General features: G+C 47.0%; 1 protein-coding gene across 1 annotated transcript in view; it reads left to right on the top strand.

Annotated features, from left to right (window-relative positions):
- CCR6 (C-C motif chemokine receptor 6) overlaps positions 1–13823 on the top strand; it is a 54615-nt gene that overhangs the window by 13197 nt on the left and 27595 nt on the right. The gene's annotated exons all lie outside the window — the stretch shown is intronic.

Below are 13823 nucleotides of genomic sequence, written 5' to 3'. Positions count from 1 at the left end.
CAAATGTCTGTCAGTGGAGAAATGAATAAATAAATATGGTATATCCATATAATAGAATATTACTTGGCAAAAAAAAGGAATGAAGTACTGATATAACTTGCATGAAACTGCAAAACATAGGCTAAATGAAAAAGGCATTCGCAAAGCCCACATACTATATGATTCCATTCATATGAAAGTCCAGAACAGGTAAATTTACAGAGACAGAAACCAGATTGGTGGGTGCTAGGCAGAATGGGGATGAGATGGTGAGTGCTAAAGGACACGGAGTTTCTTTTCTAAAGTTGCTGTGGTGCTGAGTGCACACATATCCTAAGAACCCACTGAACTGTATACTTTAAATAGATGAATTGTACAGTATGTGAGTTACTTCCTAATAAAGCTATTTTTAATGCCCCCCCCCAAAACAAAAAAGAGAATACAAAAGGAAAAGCATGGAAAAAGAAATACTATGTACACATGAATCAAAAGAAAGCTGGGGTGGCTATATCAAACAAAATAGACTTCAGAGTAAATATAGTTACCAGAGATAAAGAGGGATATAAAGTAGTAATAAAAGTGTCAGGTCACCAAGAGGGTACCTCACAACACAGCTTCAAAGTATACAAAACAAAACCTGAGTAAACTGAAAGAAGTAAAACACAAATCCACACTGGAGTTTCAGCACTCCTTAGTGACAGAAAACCAGTAAGAATGTAGAAGCAAACAACATCATGATTCAACTGGATCTCACTTACCCTTGTAAAATACTCCACCCAGCAATAGCAGAGTAAACATTCTCTTTAGGTACACACAGAATAGCACATAAATATACTGTATCTTAAATTATTAAAAACTCTCAATGAACTTCATAGAACTGAAATGCTATGAATATGTTTTTGATCATAATGGTGTTAATTTAGAAATTAATAGAAGATATTGGAATTACTACATTCCTGTAATCTATGGGTTAAAGAGGAAATCTCAAGAGATGTTATCAAATAAGTTGAACTGAATGAGAATGAAAATACAATGTATCAAAATGTATGGGTGTTTAGAAAGCAATAATAAAGCAGTACTTAGAAGAAAACATACAGCATTCAGAACTTATAAATGAGAGGCTCAAATCAACTAAGCTTCTACCTTTAACTGTAAAAAGAAGAGAAAAATAAATGCAAAGATGATGAGGTCAAAATCAATGGAATTGAAAGCAGAACAACATGGAGAATCAAATAAACCAAAAGCTTATTCTTTGAAAATATCAATGAAATTCATAAGTTCTAGCAAGGAAAAAGAGGATACATAAAATTGATGACTTATATAAATGGGCAAATTTCTTGATACTTCAAACTTCAAACACTTCCAAACACTTTATAAAGAGGCCAGCATCACCCTGATACCCAAGCCAGACAAAGACAGTACAAGGAAACACACCAATATTCTAAATAAACATAGATATAAAAATATTCAGTAAAATATCAGCAAATTGAATCCTGCAGTAGATAAAATTAATAATACACGATGACTAAGTTAGGTTTATCTGGGGAATGTCAGGGTGGTTCAATATTTGAAAAACAGTCAATATAATCCAACATGTTAATATTCCAAAAAACACTATGTGATCATGTCAGTTGATATGGAAAAAGCATTTGATAAAATTCAGCATCCATTCATGGTAAACAAAATATTCTCAGCAGCTCAGAAAAAGGGAACTCGTTCTTTTCTACAGCCTCCACGGTGGTGAAGGAGTGAATGCTGTCCTCCTAGGACTGTAGACAAGACAAGGCCTGTTGCTGGTGGGGAGGCCCCGGGGAGAGGAAGGACAGAAGCTGCCATGTACCAGGGACCATTTACCCTGTCGCCAGGACTGCCATCGCTGCCAGGCCGTTGCGCAGGGCTGCCGGGGACCTTCGCCGCGCCCTAGATCTGCCTCGGAGACCCGGCGGCGTCCCGGAGCACCCCCCGCCCCCCGAGGCCCTCTGCGGAAGCCTCAGCTTCAGATCCCCGGGCGAGGCGTCCCTCCAGGGCGCGTGGCGGTTTCCAAGCGCTGCCACCGTTCTCAGGGTGCGTGGTGGTCGCCGCGGACCCTCCGAACGTGCTCAGCGGCTCCCGGATACCGCGCTCGTCTGCGCCCCAGAACCTCGCTGCCCGGGGGGGGGCCCCCACGAGGCGAGGGTGTCAGAATCCGTGAATTCATTGATTTCAGGGGATTCGTGCGCTCATCAAAGTCTGAGGAGCGCCAATTTAGAGAACGACTTTGCCCTCCCTTCAGAATTAGAAACGGCACTTTTCTGATGTTCTTATTCAAAAACAGGCAATTACACAGCTAATGCATGAGGATGGCATCGCAACCCCTGAAGCTTACATTTCTGGTAGGAATCTATTTTTTTCCACACTTTGGTCTCCAGTAACCACAAGTGGAGCTCCGTGCCATGGGCGACAAGGTGACACAGGCCAGCCTGGGACAAAGGACCTGACAGCCTCCCCTATTTGGAAGTTCCCTTGTCTCTCGTGCTTACACGCATCCGCAGCCTCTTCTGGTCTGGCCACCCTGACTCTTTCCCAGTTTGGTATCAAGCCCTTGGGTGGTTCTAACTAAGTCAGCCAAGGAAAGCGCCTTATCCGCCACCAAGAGGAAGCTTCCCAGCCCAGTCTGTCTGTCCTCAGGCCATTTCCTGGAATTGCAACTCTGCCCTTTTGATTCAGCCTCTACCCTGGAGGTGTCCTCAGGATCCCTGCACTCGAGAGCCCGTCCCTGGGCCCACCTTCTGCCCTCCTGGGACCCAGCCGGGCGACTCCAAGCCTTCCCAGCCCCACTGAGCCTTGGTCCTGGTGCATCTCCTCAGCCTGGGGTGGCCCTTCTGGGTTTTACCCTGCCCCCGAGACAGGAACTAGGCACATTCTCACAAAGTGAGCTTATCATGCAAAGGCGGTGACTCCAGGTCATCTACAACATCACAGCTTTTCTCAAGCCCTTCAGAGAGCTTTGGGTGTGAGACAATCACATGAGCTGACTTCCAAGGAGAGGAAAGCCCCTTTGTGGAGAGATCAGACACATGGACTTTGGCAAACTTGGCAGGGAAGGGAGAAAGGGGCTGCCATATCTTGGGTAAGAGCAAAGCAGTCCAAAAATGGACTGGCAGGTCAGGTTCAAACAGCAGGAGGGTTGGGGTGTAGGAAGTTGTTCTTGCTTGCATGATCGTGTCTGCAGGTCTCCCCAAGAGTCTGTGGGTTGGGCAGGAGCCCGGGAAAAGCCCCTGTGGGGGCACAGCTTGCATGAGGCCACCAGTGGCTCCCGGGGAACAGACACAACACTCTATCTTGTCCCCATTATCCTTTTCTTCCAGTAAGTAAAAGCCTGGAGCTACTGAGAGGGAGAGCAATCCAGATTCTCATCCCAGGGCAAATGCAAAGATCCAGTGCTGCAGGGGTAGGGACAGGAGACTTTCTCGTACCTGAGACCAACCCCACATACTGAGGGCTGAGTTTGGCTTCCCTGGGAAGGAAGAGCAGGACCCAGATTCACAGGGTTTGCCCAAGATGCAGAGTGACAGAAAATCCCTCCTTCCACCACCAGGAGTTGAGCACCAATGGAAGATGGAGCAGGATCACTGGGAAACGCTCCAGCACTTCAGCCCCTTGCAAGCTGACGCAGCCTGTCACTGGAGGGTTTTGAGGCCTGTGGTGCATTGCATTGAAGGGAATGACTTAAAACAGAACTCAAACCCAGCTCAGCTCCTAACTAGATCACAACCACCTTGCCCCTCACACTGCACATAAAAGATATTTTTTTATGGGTGTAAAAATTACTTCAGTCTCTACTACTTATGCATGATTTTCTGTAGTTAGTAAAAAACTGACACTTAAATAGCAAAGAAAAACAAAACCAATTCATTGCCAACAGGTAATGCAATCAACACAATCAATCAGAATGAGAGACGACCCAGATACTAGAACTCAGGGACCTCAAAATAACCATGATAAATATGTTAAGGGGTCTAGAGGAAAAGGTATAGAACATGCATGAACAGATGGGAAATTTCAACAAAGAGGTGGAAACTATGAAAGAGAAAATTGGAATGCTAAAAAGAAAAAATGATATAAAACAAAGAATTCCTTTGGCAGGCTTATCACTAGACTAGTCTCAGGTGAAGACAGATCAGTGAATTTGAAGACAGGTCACTAAAAATCATATAAGTGATACACAAGAATAAAGGAGTGATAAATTAACAGAATATCTGAGAGCTGTGGGACAGTATAACATACAGGCAATTGGAGTCCAAGAATAAGAGAGAGAGAATAGAGCATAAGAAATATTTAAATAGATAATAGCTAAGAAATTTCCAAAAATAATGCAAGATGACAAATTTCAGATCCGTGAAGCACAGAGAACCTCAACAGCATAAATAAATTAAAAAACAAAACAAAATGAAAACCAAAAATAAACCAAAAAAACCCCACCTAGGCATATCATAACTAGACTGTTAAAAGTCAAGATGAAGGAAAAATATAGAATGCATCCAGAGAAGGGAAAAACTGCATACAGAAAAAGAAAGACAATTACAATAGATTTCATATCAGATATGCAAGCTAGAAGATAATAGTGATAACCTTAAAGTACTGATAGGAAAAAAAAATGTATTAACCGAGAATTTTATACCCAGTAAAAATATTTTTCTGAATGGATGGCAAAAAATAAAACTTTTCAAACAAAAAAAAATTGAAATAATGGTTAACAGACCTGTGGTACATTAAATGTTGATGAAAATTTTTCAGGCTATGGGAAAATTATACCAGATGGAAATTTGTATCTACACAGAGAAATGAAGAGCATCAGAAGTAGTAAAAATAATGTAGATATTTAAAATATTTTTCTTTTAATTAATTCTTTAAAAGATTGTTGACTAGCAAAAATAATAAATGAGGTTTATAGCATATATAGAAGCAAAATGCATGGAAATAATTATACAGGGAATGGGAGGGAGATGCTGAAGTGAGTGTTGTAAATGTAAACTACTAAGGTACTAGTAATTTCAGATCAATTGCTGGTATCAACAAACATTGTCATACATGAAAAAGTATAGCCAGCATGAGGTCAATCTGAGACTTATTGTTTAAGAAGGGAAAAAAAACCTTCTTTTCATTTAATTCAGTGGTTCTCAAATTTAACTAATGTCAGAATCACGTGAGGGAGTTGGTTAAAAAGTTGAACTTTCTGGGTCCACCCTGAAAAGTGTGATGCTACGGCAGCTGTCCCTCAGGTAAGGCCTCCTGCTAACCCGCGGCCCCGAGTAGTGAGGGGCAGTGTCCCCTAGGGTAGGAGATGCTGTGTCACTGATTTCTGAGCCTAGTCAGGACAGGACAGAGTCAAACGGGAGTAAACTGATGTCCTAGCTGCTAAGAGACGGTGGCCTGGGCTAACATCAAGAAGACCACTTCCTTTTAACAAGCACTTATATTCCTGTGGTGGTCAGCATGTAGAAATAGGAATCCCTAAGCACAATCAGATATTCTTGAAAACCCTAGGGACCTTCTGCTCCGGAACATGGGGACCTCTCTGTGTGGCCTCTGTGTATAGTCGTGATAGAAGCATCTGGGTCACAGTGAGACCGTGTTGCCCATTTCCTCCAGAGGCCACAGATCAGTAGCATCTCTGCAGGGACTCAGGTCGGCTTGGGGCCATGTGGGGGGCATGTCTGTGGGACCAGGCTGGGCAGACGAGCTGCCTAGAGGCCATGAGTCAGTCACAGCTTTGGACTGGAGGAGCAGATCAGAGCAAGTGGACAGCAGTGTTGGGCCGAATCACCAAGAACAGGGATCAGAAGAAGGGTGGAGAGGTGGGAGGAGGGGGCTTCTGATCCAGGAAGCTGTGGACCACGGTGGAGCTCCTGGGGGGGTGGTCCACAGGCAGGACGGCCCGCTGAGAGATGTCCTTACTTGGAGGACCTTAAATGGACAAAGAATTGGATTTGTGTCCTTGCCTCTGTGGAGCAGCAGATAAAGGATTTTCTTCCTTCCACTCAGGAAGGGACATTTTTATGTTCTGCCAAATGGCCAGAACAGTGGAACCTCTGGTGCCCTCTTGGTTGGCCTCAGCATCAGTGCTTCCTCCAGGTGGCAGGAAGAGGGGCAGCCACTGCACCTCTGTGGTACTTTTGTTTTTCCATTCTTTTCTTCCTCACACCCACTTCCTCCATTTGGGGGGTTCCCGTATGTAAAGCACTAGCTGACACAGTGGTTGTGTCTGCAAGACTTAAACCTGAATGGGTGATTTTCCTACCAACTTTCTGAAGAGAGGTTCCTGAAAGGCAGGACCAACCTTGACAGCAATGACAGGCTGGCTGTTGGGTGGGCGTCTCTGGCAACCTGACAAGTGAGAAGGACACAAAGTGAGACGCCTGCCATTAATCTCTTAAGGTGACTTAGGCATCGTCTGCCTGCTCCTCCTCTTTTCATTGCAGTTTATAACGTCCACTACATGCCATGCACCCCTACGAGATGGATGCATCCCATATTTCACACATGAGGAAACTGAGGCTCTGAGAGATTAACTAATTTACACAAATCTCCCAGTTAATAAGTCGTGGAGTCAAGATTCAGATACTGACCTAGTTCCATGGTCTGTTCAGCTGTATTTGCTCCTGTCCCATCAAGACCTTTGTGTATCTCCACCCCCATGACCCCATCCACTACACTCATGCCCTCCAGTGTCCCCTTTGTTCCATGCCCTAGGCTTTTTAATAATTTAACTGAGAGGAAATTTCAACTTCACAAGGAAATTCAGGAGTAAGACAGTCAGTGTGAGACTCCATTCATTTCCCTGAAATGTATTTGTCCAATCTCTAGAAGCATCTTTGTGTATTCTGTCAAACTAAGATTTGTTTAACAAGATGTCTGTGGTGCCTCTGTAGCCTCTAGCAAGGTGGTAGACATGTGCAGAGGGGTCCAGAGCAAGGAGAAGTTGGAAAGGAAGTTGCTTGGCCCCCAGTGAGCTTCACGTAAGTGTCCCACATAAAGGCCGCCTACTTTTTTTTCTCTTTCAAGTTGAAACCTCTTCCCCTTTTGAGATGACAAATCACAAAATTGGCTTGCCCCAGATTGCAGTGATCTCCCCCATCTATGCACTAACTAGAGGTTGATGAAAGATTGCAAAAATGAGATAAGCTTTTAAGAAACCCACACTCTCTAATTTCCATGGCAATCACTATTTCATTCATTCACCCACTTGGCATGTATTTTGAAGCCCCTGCCACTGGTGAGGCCCTGTTCCAGACGAGTGGGGGTCAGCGGGGAGCCAAACAGGCAGAGCTGTTCCCCCACTTGCACGCTAGTGGCCACAGGCAGGCCAAAGTGCCAGGTGGGGGGAAAACAGAGCGGGGCAGGAGCCAGAAAAGGGGCTGGGGCTGGGAGGCTACTGTCTGCCGGTAGTTGGGGAGGCTTGAGCACTTTGGCAGACACCTAAGTGGGAGGGGCCAGCCCTGTGGTTGTGGCGGAGGCCTTCTTGGCAGAGAAATAGCAGGACCAAGGCCCCGAATCAGAAATGTGCCTAGCAGACCCATGGAAAAGCCCGGTCGGCAGGGTGGCCAGTGTTAACCACAGTGGGGCTGGTGGGACACGGGAGGGCAGGGCCTGTGTGTGCCCTGCCGGTCAGAGTTAGGGTGCAGAGTTTTGTTCTGTTGTATTTGGGGCACTCCTGGAGAATTTCAAGCAGAATACAGACATGGTTCACATAGTTTTCCAAGCCCTGCTCTGTCTGGTGGAGAACGGGCCGCCGAATGCAGGGGTGGGGTAGGAGGCCACTTGGCAGCTGGCAGCTCTGGGCCATGCTGCCAGCAGGGAGAGGGGTCATGGGCATGGTTCACAGGTCCTACATTAGGTCCTGAGGGAGCGCTCAAAGGACTGGCTGGGAGGGAAGTGAGAGAAAATCCAGGGTGACCCCAAAGTCTGGAGCCCCTGGAAGGAGTCTCAGGACTCAGCCTGAGCACTTCGGGGAAGGGGAACCGAGTCTGGTGTTGGGCAGGAGATAATGAGATTCTTCTGCACGTTCTCGGTGGGGATCCTGATGGCTGGAGTTCTGGAGAGGCATCTGGACTGAGCTACCCTGTGGGGATGTAGTACATTGAAGAAGGTCTCCCCCAAATTCAGGTCCATCTGGAACCCCCAAATATGCCCTTATTTGGAAATAGACTCTTTGCAGCTGCAATTAGCTAAGGGTGTTGCAGTGAAATCATCTTGGTCTGAGGGTGGGGTGCCCACAGCACCCTAAGTCAGTGTCCTAAGAGGAGAGGACCCAGACAGACAGGCAAGAAGGTGAGGCGGACACGAGGCAAACCTGGGAGGGGTGTGTCCACAAGTCTCAGGACACCGGGAGCCGGGAGTGGGGCAGGAGTTAGTTTCTCTGTCAGAGCTCAGAGGAACCAACCCTAATTTTGGACTTGTGGCCTCAGATGGAGAAGGAATAGATTTCTGTTGTTTTAAGCCACCAAGTTTGTGGTGCCTTGTTAAGACGTCCCCAGGAGACCGCTGCGGGTGTCAGGGCAGAGACAGAGGTTAAGGGCTGCTCCGGCCCCAGCACGAGTCCCTGATGTTTGGGGGGCAGCGGGAGGACCCAGCAGAGGAGCCTGGGCAACTCTGTCCTTCCATCATCCCACTGGGATTCAGACCGAGTGACCAGTGGAGGACAGCAGAGGACGCGGGGGTAAGCGTGCACGCGGCTCGGACAGCTCTGCTGTAAGGCTCTGGAGTAAGGCTGCGTGCCCCGGATGAGCGTCAGTAGTCCCACCCCTGCCCCTGGGCCCCATGCCAGAGCTAGCTGGGACGGGTGTCCCATATTTTTAAAATCAACTCTAGGGAGATATAATTTTCATACAGTGAAGTGCATTCCTTATCAGGGGTATTTCAATGAGTTTTGACGAATTTACAGCAGTGTAACGACAAGCACCATCGAAACACAAAGTATTTCCACCACTGCGCCTTGAAGCCCGGACCGCCCCGCACTCCCCACTCCGAGCAGCCGCCCCTCTGTTTCCCGCCATTGCTCTGGTGCCCCTGATGCTGGCGCCATGGCAGGAGGTCAGGGGCTTGGCCCCTGGGTGTGCCAGGGGGCCTCCGGAGGCGGCTGGTGCCCTGGCCAGGCCCGCGGCCGGGGGGCAGGCAGCCCCTGCTGGGCCCACGTGCTGAGTCCCGGCTGCCCGCAGGCCTGTGGCCTGATCCCTGGGGCGCTCTTTCGGCAGGTGGATCTCAAGGGGCGGGTGGGGGGGGCACCCTGATCACCGGGGAAGTTGTAGGGATGCTGAACTTGAAGAGGAAGATGGTTCCTTTCTCCCGGGGGTGGCCCTGCCCAGGCCTTCCTCCCGGAGCCACAGCCTCGCAGACTCTGGGCCGCGGGACAGCCCGGCCGGGCCAGCCGCCGAAGATTCTGCCGCCGCTCACCACCGGGCCTGCCGGCTCTGCGTTCACAAAGCCCCCCGGGAACCGCAACCTGCTCCCCGGCTTCTCTCGGCGGCCCTGCGCCGGGGAGCTGCGTGCGGCTCCGGCCATGCTCGCTGGGAGCACCCACACCCTCACCGCGCCCGCTGCCAGCAGTTCCTGGAGGTTCCACCAATTATCCTGTGCCTCTAAGCAAACAAAAACAAAGCTGTGCGATGCTTTTGTTCTTCATACAAAAACTCTTCCTCCCGTATTTCTGAATTCTACTTCTGGTTCTGTTAACGATTTGCTCAGTATTAGCCTAGATAAGGTCACATTGTTTCTCTGTGCGAAGGAATAAACTGATCAGCCGCAGGAGAGCAATGAATGTGCTAAGAATTGGAGGCACACGGTACTCTCTCTGGGCTGCGGTCGGCAGCGCTGGGCTGCGTGGACTGCACAGATCAGCACCCACGCTGTTTCACTTCCATCTTATCCCGTTTTCTCACATGACTTTCAGTACCTTAACCATTCTGTGCTTTTTCACCCTTTAGTATAGCAAAACAATGTACTAATCACCTAGCAACTTGGGGCTGATTTAAGATCACTTGTACCCCTGGTTGGAGCACTTTGTGAGAATAAACACGCCTGTGCACACAAAGCATGCTACAATGTGTGTCTGCAGACAAGACCATCACATCTGGCCACGCCAGGCCGGCTTGCAGAGCTGACAGCTGGAGGGCCTCAGAGGGCAGGACTCCTGCAGGGCCTCCGCTTGGCCTCCTGTGGCTTCAGGGCCCACCTGTGGCAGGTGAATTACTGGATAGTGTGGTCCTTTTGTTGTTAGAAAGTGCTCCTCTGAGGGGCTGGTACCTGCTGGGACTTCCCTCACTGCACTTTTGTCCCTGCATCTAACACAGTTAGTTCCTGGCACAGCACAAACCCTCAGAAAGTAATAGGGGAACTGAGAACAAGACTGTCTCTTGCACAGGAGAGCTCTTCCTAGTTTGAAGGTAGCTTTCAGGTTGTCCCCTAATCTTCTCACTTTGGGACTGAACGCATGCTGTTCCTGCGGTTCTTTGTGAAGAGGCGTGGCCCCTGTGTTCCACTGTGCAGCCTACATTCCTGAAGGGGCTCATCTCACCTCTAAGATGTGCCCAGGCCTGGAGGACAGAGTCCACTCATTGTCTGATCAGTGTAGACACTGCTGTCACCACCTAGGGAGGATTGACAGCACCAATGGCCCCACATAAGGGCCTGCAGCCCCTGGTCCTTTGTGATGTGATCCCACAGGGCTCCCGTCAGGGAGTCTGCCTCAGCCGGAGACATGCTCCGGTCCATGGGATGAAGCAAAGGGCTAGCAGGCCAGTTCTCAGTCTGGTGCCTGAGGGGTGTCTGCTGGTAACAGCCCTCCTGAGAGCAGGCTAGCCTGGGGGCATGAGAGAACGCATGGGGCAGAGAGGAGGTGTCCCAGCCGAGGCCCCTCTAGATCTGCCAGCAGGGCTGAGCCGTTGGCTGGGCATGGGTGTTGATTCCAGTCACACTGGTGGCCTGACACAGTCAGCAGAACCCTAGCTCCCAGTGGACTTGTGAGCAATAGTAAGTTTAGTGCTGCCTGCTGCTGAGGTCTTCGGGCTGTTCCTTATGCAGCCTTATCTTGGCAGTAAATAATTAAGACACCATATTCCCAGCACCAGTCAAGATTGGATTGTCCATTGCAATGACTTGCATCAGATGTGCTCAATTACCCTCACTGACAATGTTTACGTTACCAGTTTCATGACCTGTGCTACCCAGCATGGTAGCTGCCAGCCTCATGTGGAAGGAGGGCGTTGGAAATGCAGTTAGTCTGAGTGGAGAACCAAATGTTCATCTGACTTTGAAGACTTAGTACAAAAAAGGGGAAAAACATCCTACTGATAATTTTTATATTGATTACATGTTGAAATGACTATATTTTGGATATACTGAGTTAAAAATATTTTGAAGATTTATCTTCCCAGTTTATTTTATCTTTTTAAAATGTGACTACTACAAAATTTAATATTACATATGTGACTCGCCTTATGTCTCTACAGTTTAACACCGTGCAAGACAGTGTCCTTCTAGACTATGTGTTTATAATTTTCTTATCTCTATATCTTATTTATTTCAGCACAGAATTCCAACTATATGAAATAATATGCATTATTGAGTATTATCTGTATTCTTCATTTTCCATCATAAATTTCACAATCAGCAAATTTGCTAAGCATCTCTTACCTATTTTCATCCAAGTCATTGATTTAAAGTAATTCTAACAAGCACAAGATCAATATCACAACCCTATAGTATTTCATTAATCAATTCCTTTCACATTAAAGGCAAGAAGAGCATCTTAAAAGCAGCAACAGAACAGCAACTTGCTGTATGCAAGGGAAAACCATAAGACTGTAGGCAGATTTTTCAACAGGAACTGCAGGCCAGAAGGCAGGGGGATAATACATTCAAAGTGCTGAAAGGAAAACATTGCCAACCAAGTACACCTGGCAAAGCTGTCCTTTAAAACCGAAGGAGAAATAAAAGGTTTACCAGACAAACAAAAGCTGGAGGAGTTCATCACCACTAGACCATCCTTACAAGAGATTTTAAGGGGAGTTCTTCAGGCTGAAACAAAAGGACTCAAATTAGTAACAGGAAAACATATGGAAGTATAAAACTCACTGGTAAAGGTAAATATATAGTAAAATTCAGAATACTCTAATGTGGTAACAGTGGTGGCAAATCACTTATAGCTCTAGTATGAAGATTAAAAGACAGAATATTGAAAACAGTTACAATAATTTGTTACTGGACACACAAGAAGGGAAGGCTGGCCGAGGACCAGACCATGGGGATGACCTGTGCTCACTGCAAGTATCAGTTCTTGCCTCAGCATACTAAGCCTTACCACCAGGTCAAAAGATCACAGCATGCAAACTGGCCACAAATAGTTCTTTTTACATTTTCTGCCCACGTAGAGCTGTGAAACATGCTGATATGGAAAATAGAAAAATAACAAGTTAGTCAAACAGAGAAACAAAGAAGTAGATTTGGAAGAAATTTTTTAATGGAGAACAAGAAATGAGAGAAAAATGTTCGGTGATTGAATGATGTGGCAGGGGAGTTGATATTTTGTTTTTATTATCACTTATCCTTTCAGTTTCAGACCTTTGGGGCTGTGATCTACCTTTTAGGATTAACTCCTTATTTATTTTTATTTCCTTTTTATCTTACTTGCTCATATGCTAATTTTGAAGCACAAACATGCAGACAGAGGTGAAACCCTGAAAAGCTTGCCCTTAGCAGCTCCTGCCTGAATGTGGTAGATGTTTGAAAAGTTAATCCTGAGAAATAAAGGATTATGCTTGGGAATGATAATTCAGCCTGTTCATTATTCGAGACTTCACAGTGACACCTTTCTCACGAGAGGTGGGAGGGAAAAGGAGCAGAGGAAGGTTTGAGCCTTTTTGTTCAATTTTTGAAACTGCTTTTAGTTCGTTATGTCAGTACACTGTAATAATTGGCCCCAGTGGGCAATATGGCTAAGTAATAAGATATTAATTAAAGGAGGCAATCGCCATGAGGATTAGAATGACTAAGTCTTGATTATTTATATTTGCACCGAAACTCCAGATTCCTTGCATACATAGCGCATTCTCCAGCCATCATGATTCAAACATTCTTAGTGACTGATGGTTCTCATTTAAAAACAGCTGAGTCCTTTAGCATTGTTCTGTTTGGCTCTAGGAGGCAAAAACTGGACCCATTTTATTCCTTAAGAATAAATGAATTTTGTGACTCGCGCTTGCTTCTTCAGCAAACACGAAGGAACTCTGCCCAAGTCCCCTAGGCCCCCTTACAATTTTTCATTTCAATAAACCAAAACAAAATGTTTAACTGTAAACTATCTTTTGCATGTATTGAAAAGAATGCATGTATTGTAACAACAAAAGCATAAGTTTATCTCAGGACAATGTTTACAAGTTTCATAATTTCTATCCTGGGTTGAGGTCTGCAAGCAGCCCCTGGGTGGGGTGGGAGCAGGTGGGTCGTCCAGGACCCTGGAGAGTAGCTGAGGGCTGGAGGGCAGCGCTATACACTGAGGCCCCTCTGCAGGCAACTGGCTTGATCCCCCTGGGACACTCTGGCCAAGGGAGGGTGCCCTGTGGGCCTCCACGTTGCCCCACCCAAAGGGAGAGGGAGTGGGGCACTTGTACACCAGCGCTCACCAGACACTACTCCTTCGGGCGTTAGGTCTCCAGCACTTTCTGCCACTCCTGCTTGGATGAGCAGATTCTTGGGGTGCCTGGGCTGGGAGGTCAAGGCCTGAGGGTATATGGGGGAGGCAACCCCAGTGTGTGCTTGAAAATAGCTCTCACTTATGGAGCAACAGTGAGAGCAAAGTAAAACGTCTC

This window comes from Manis pentadactyla, chromosome 12 (genome assembly GCF_030020395.1).
Source record: "Manis pentadactyla isolate mManPen7 chromosome 12, mManPen7.hap1, whole genome shotgun sequence".
In the NCBI taxonomy this organism is placed as follows: Eukaryota; Metazoa; Chordata; class Mammalia; order Pholidota; family Manidae; genus Manis; species Manis pentadactyla.
The sequence above is the reverse complement of the archived record's forward strand: the minus strand, read 5'-3'. Positions and strand labels throughout refer to the sequence as shown.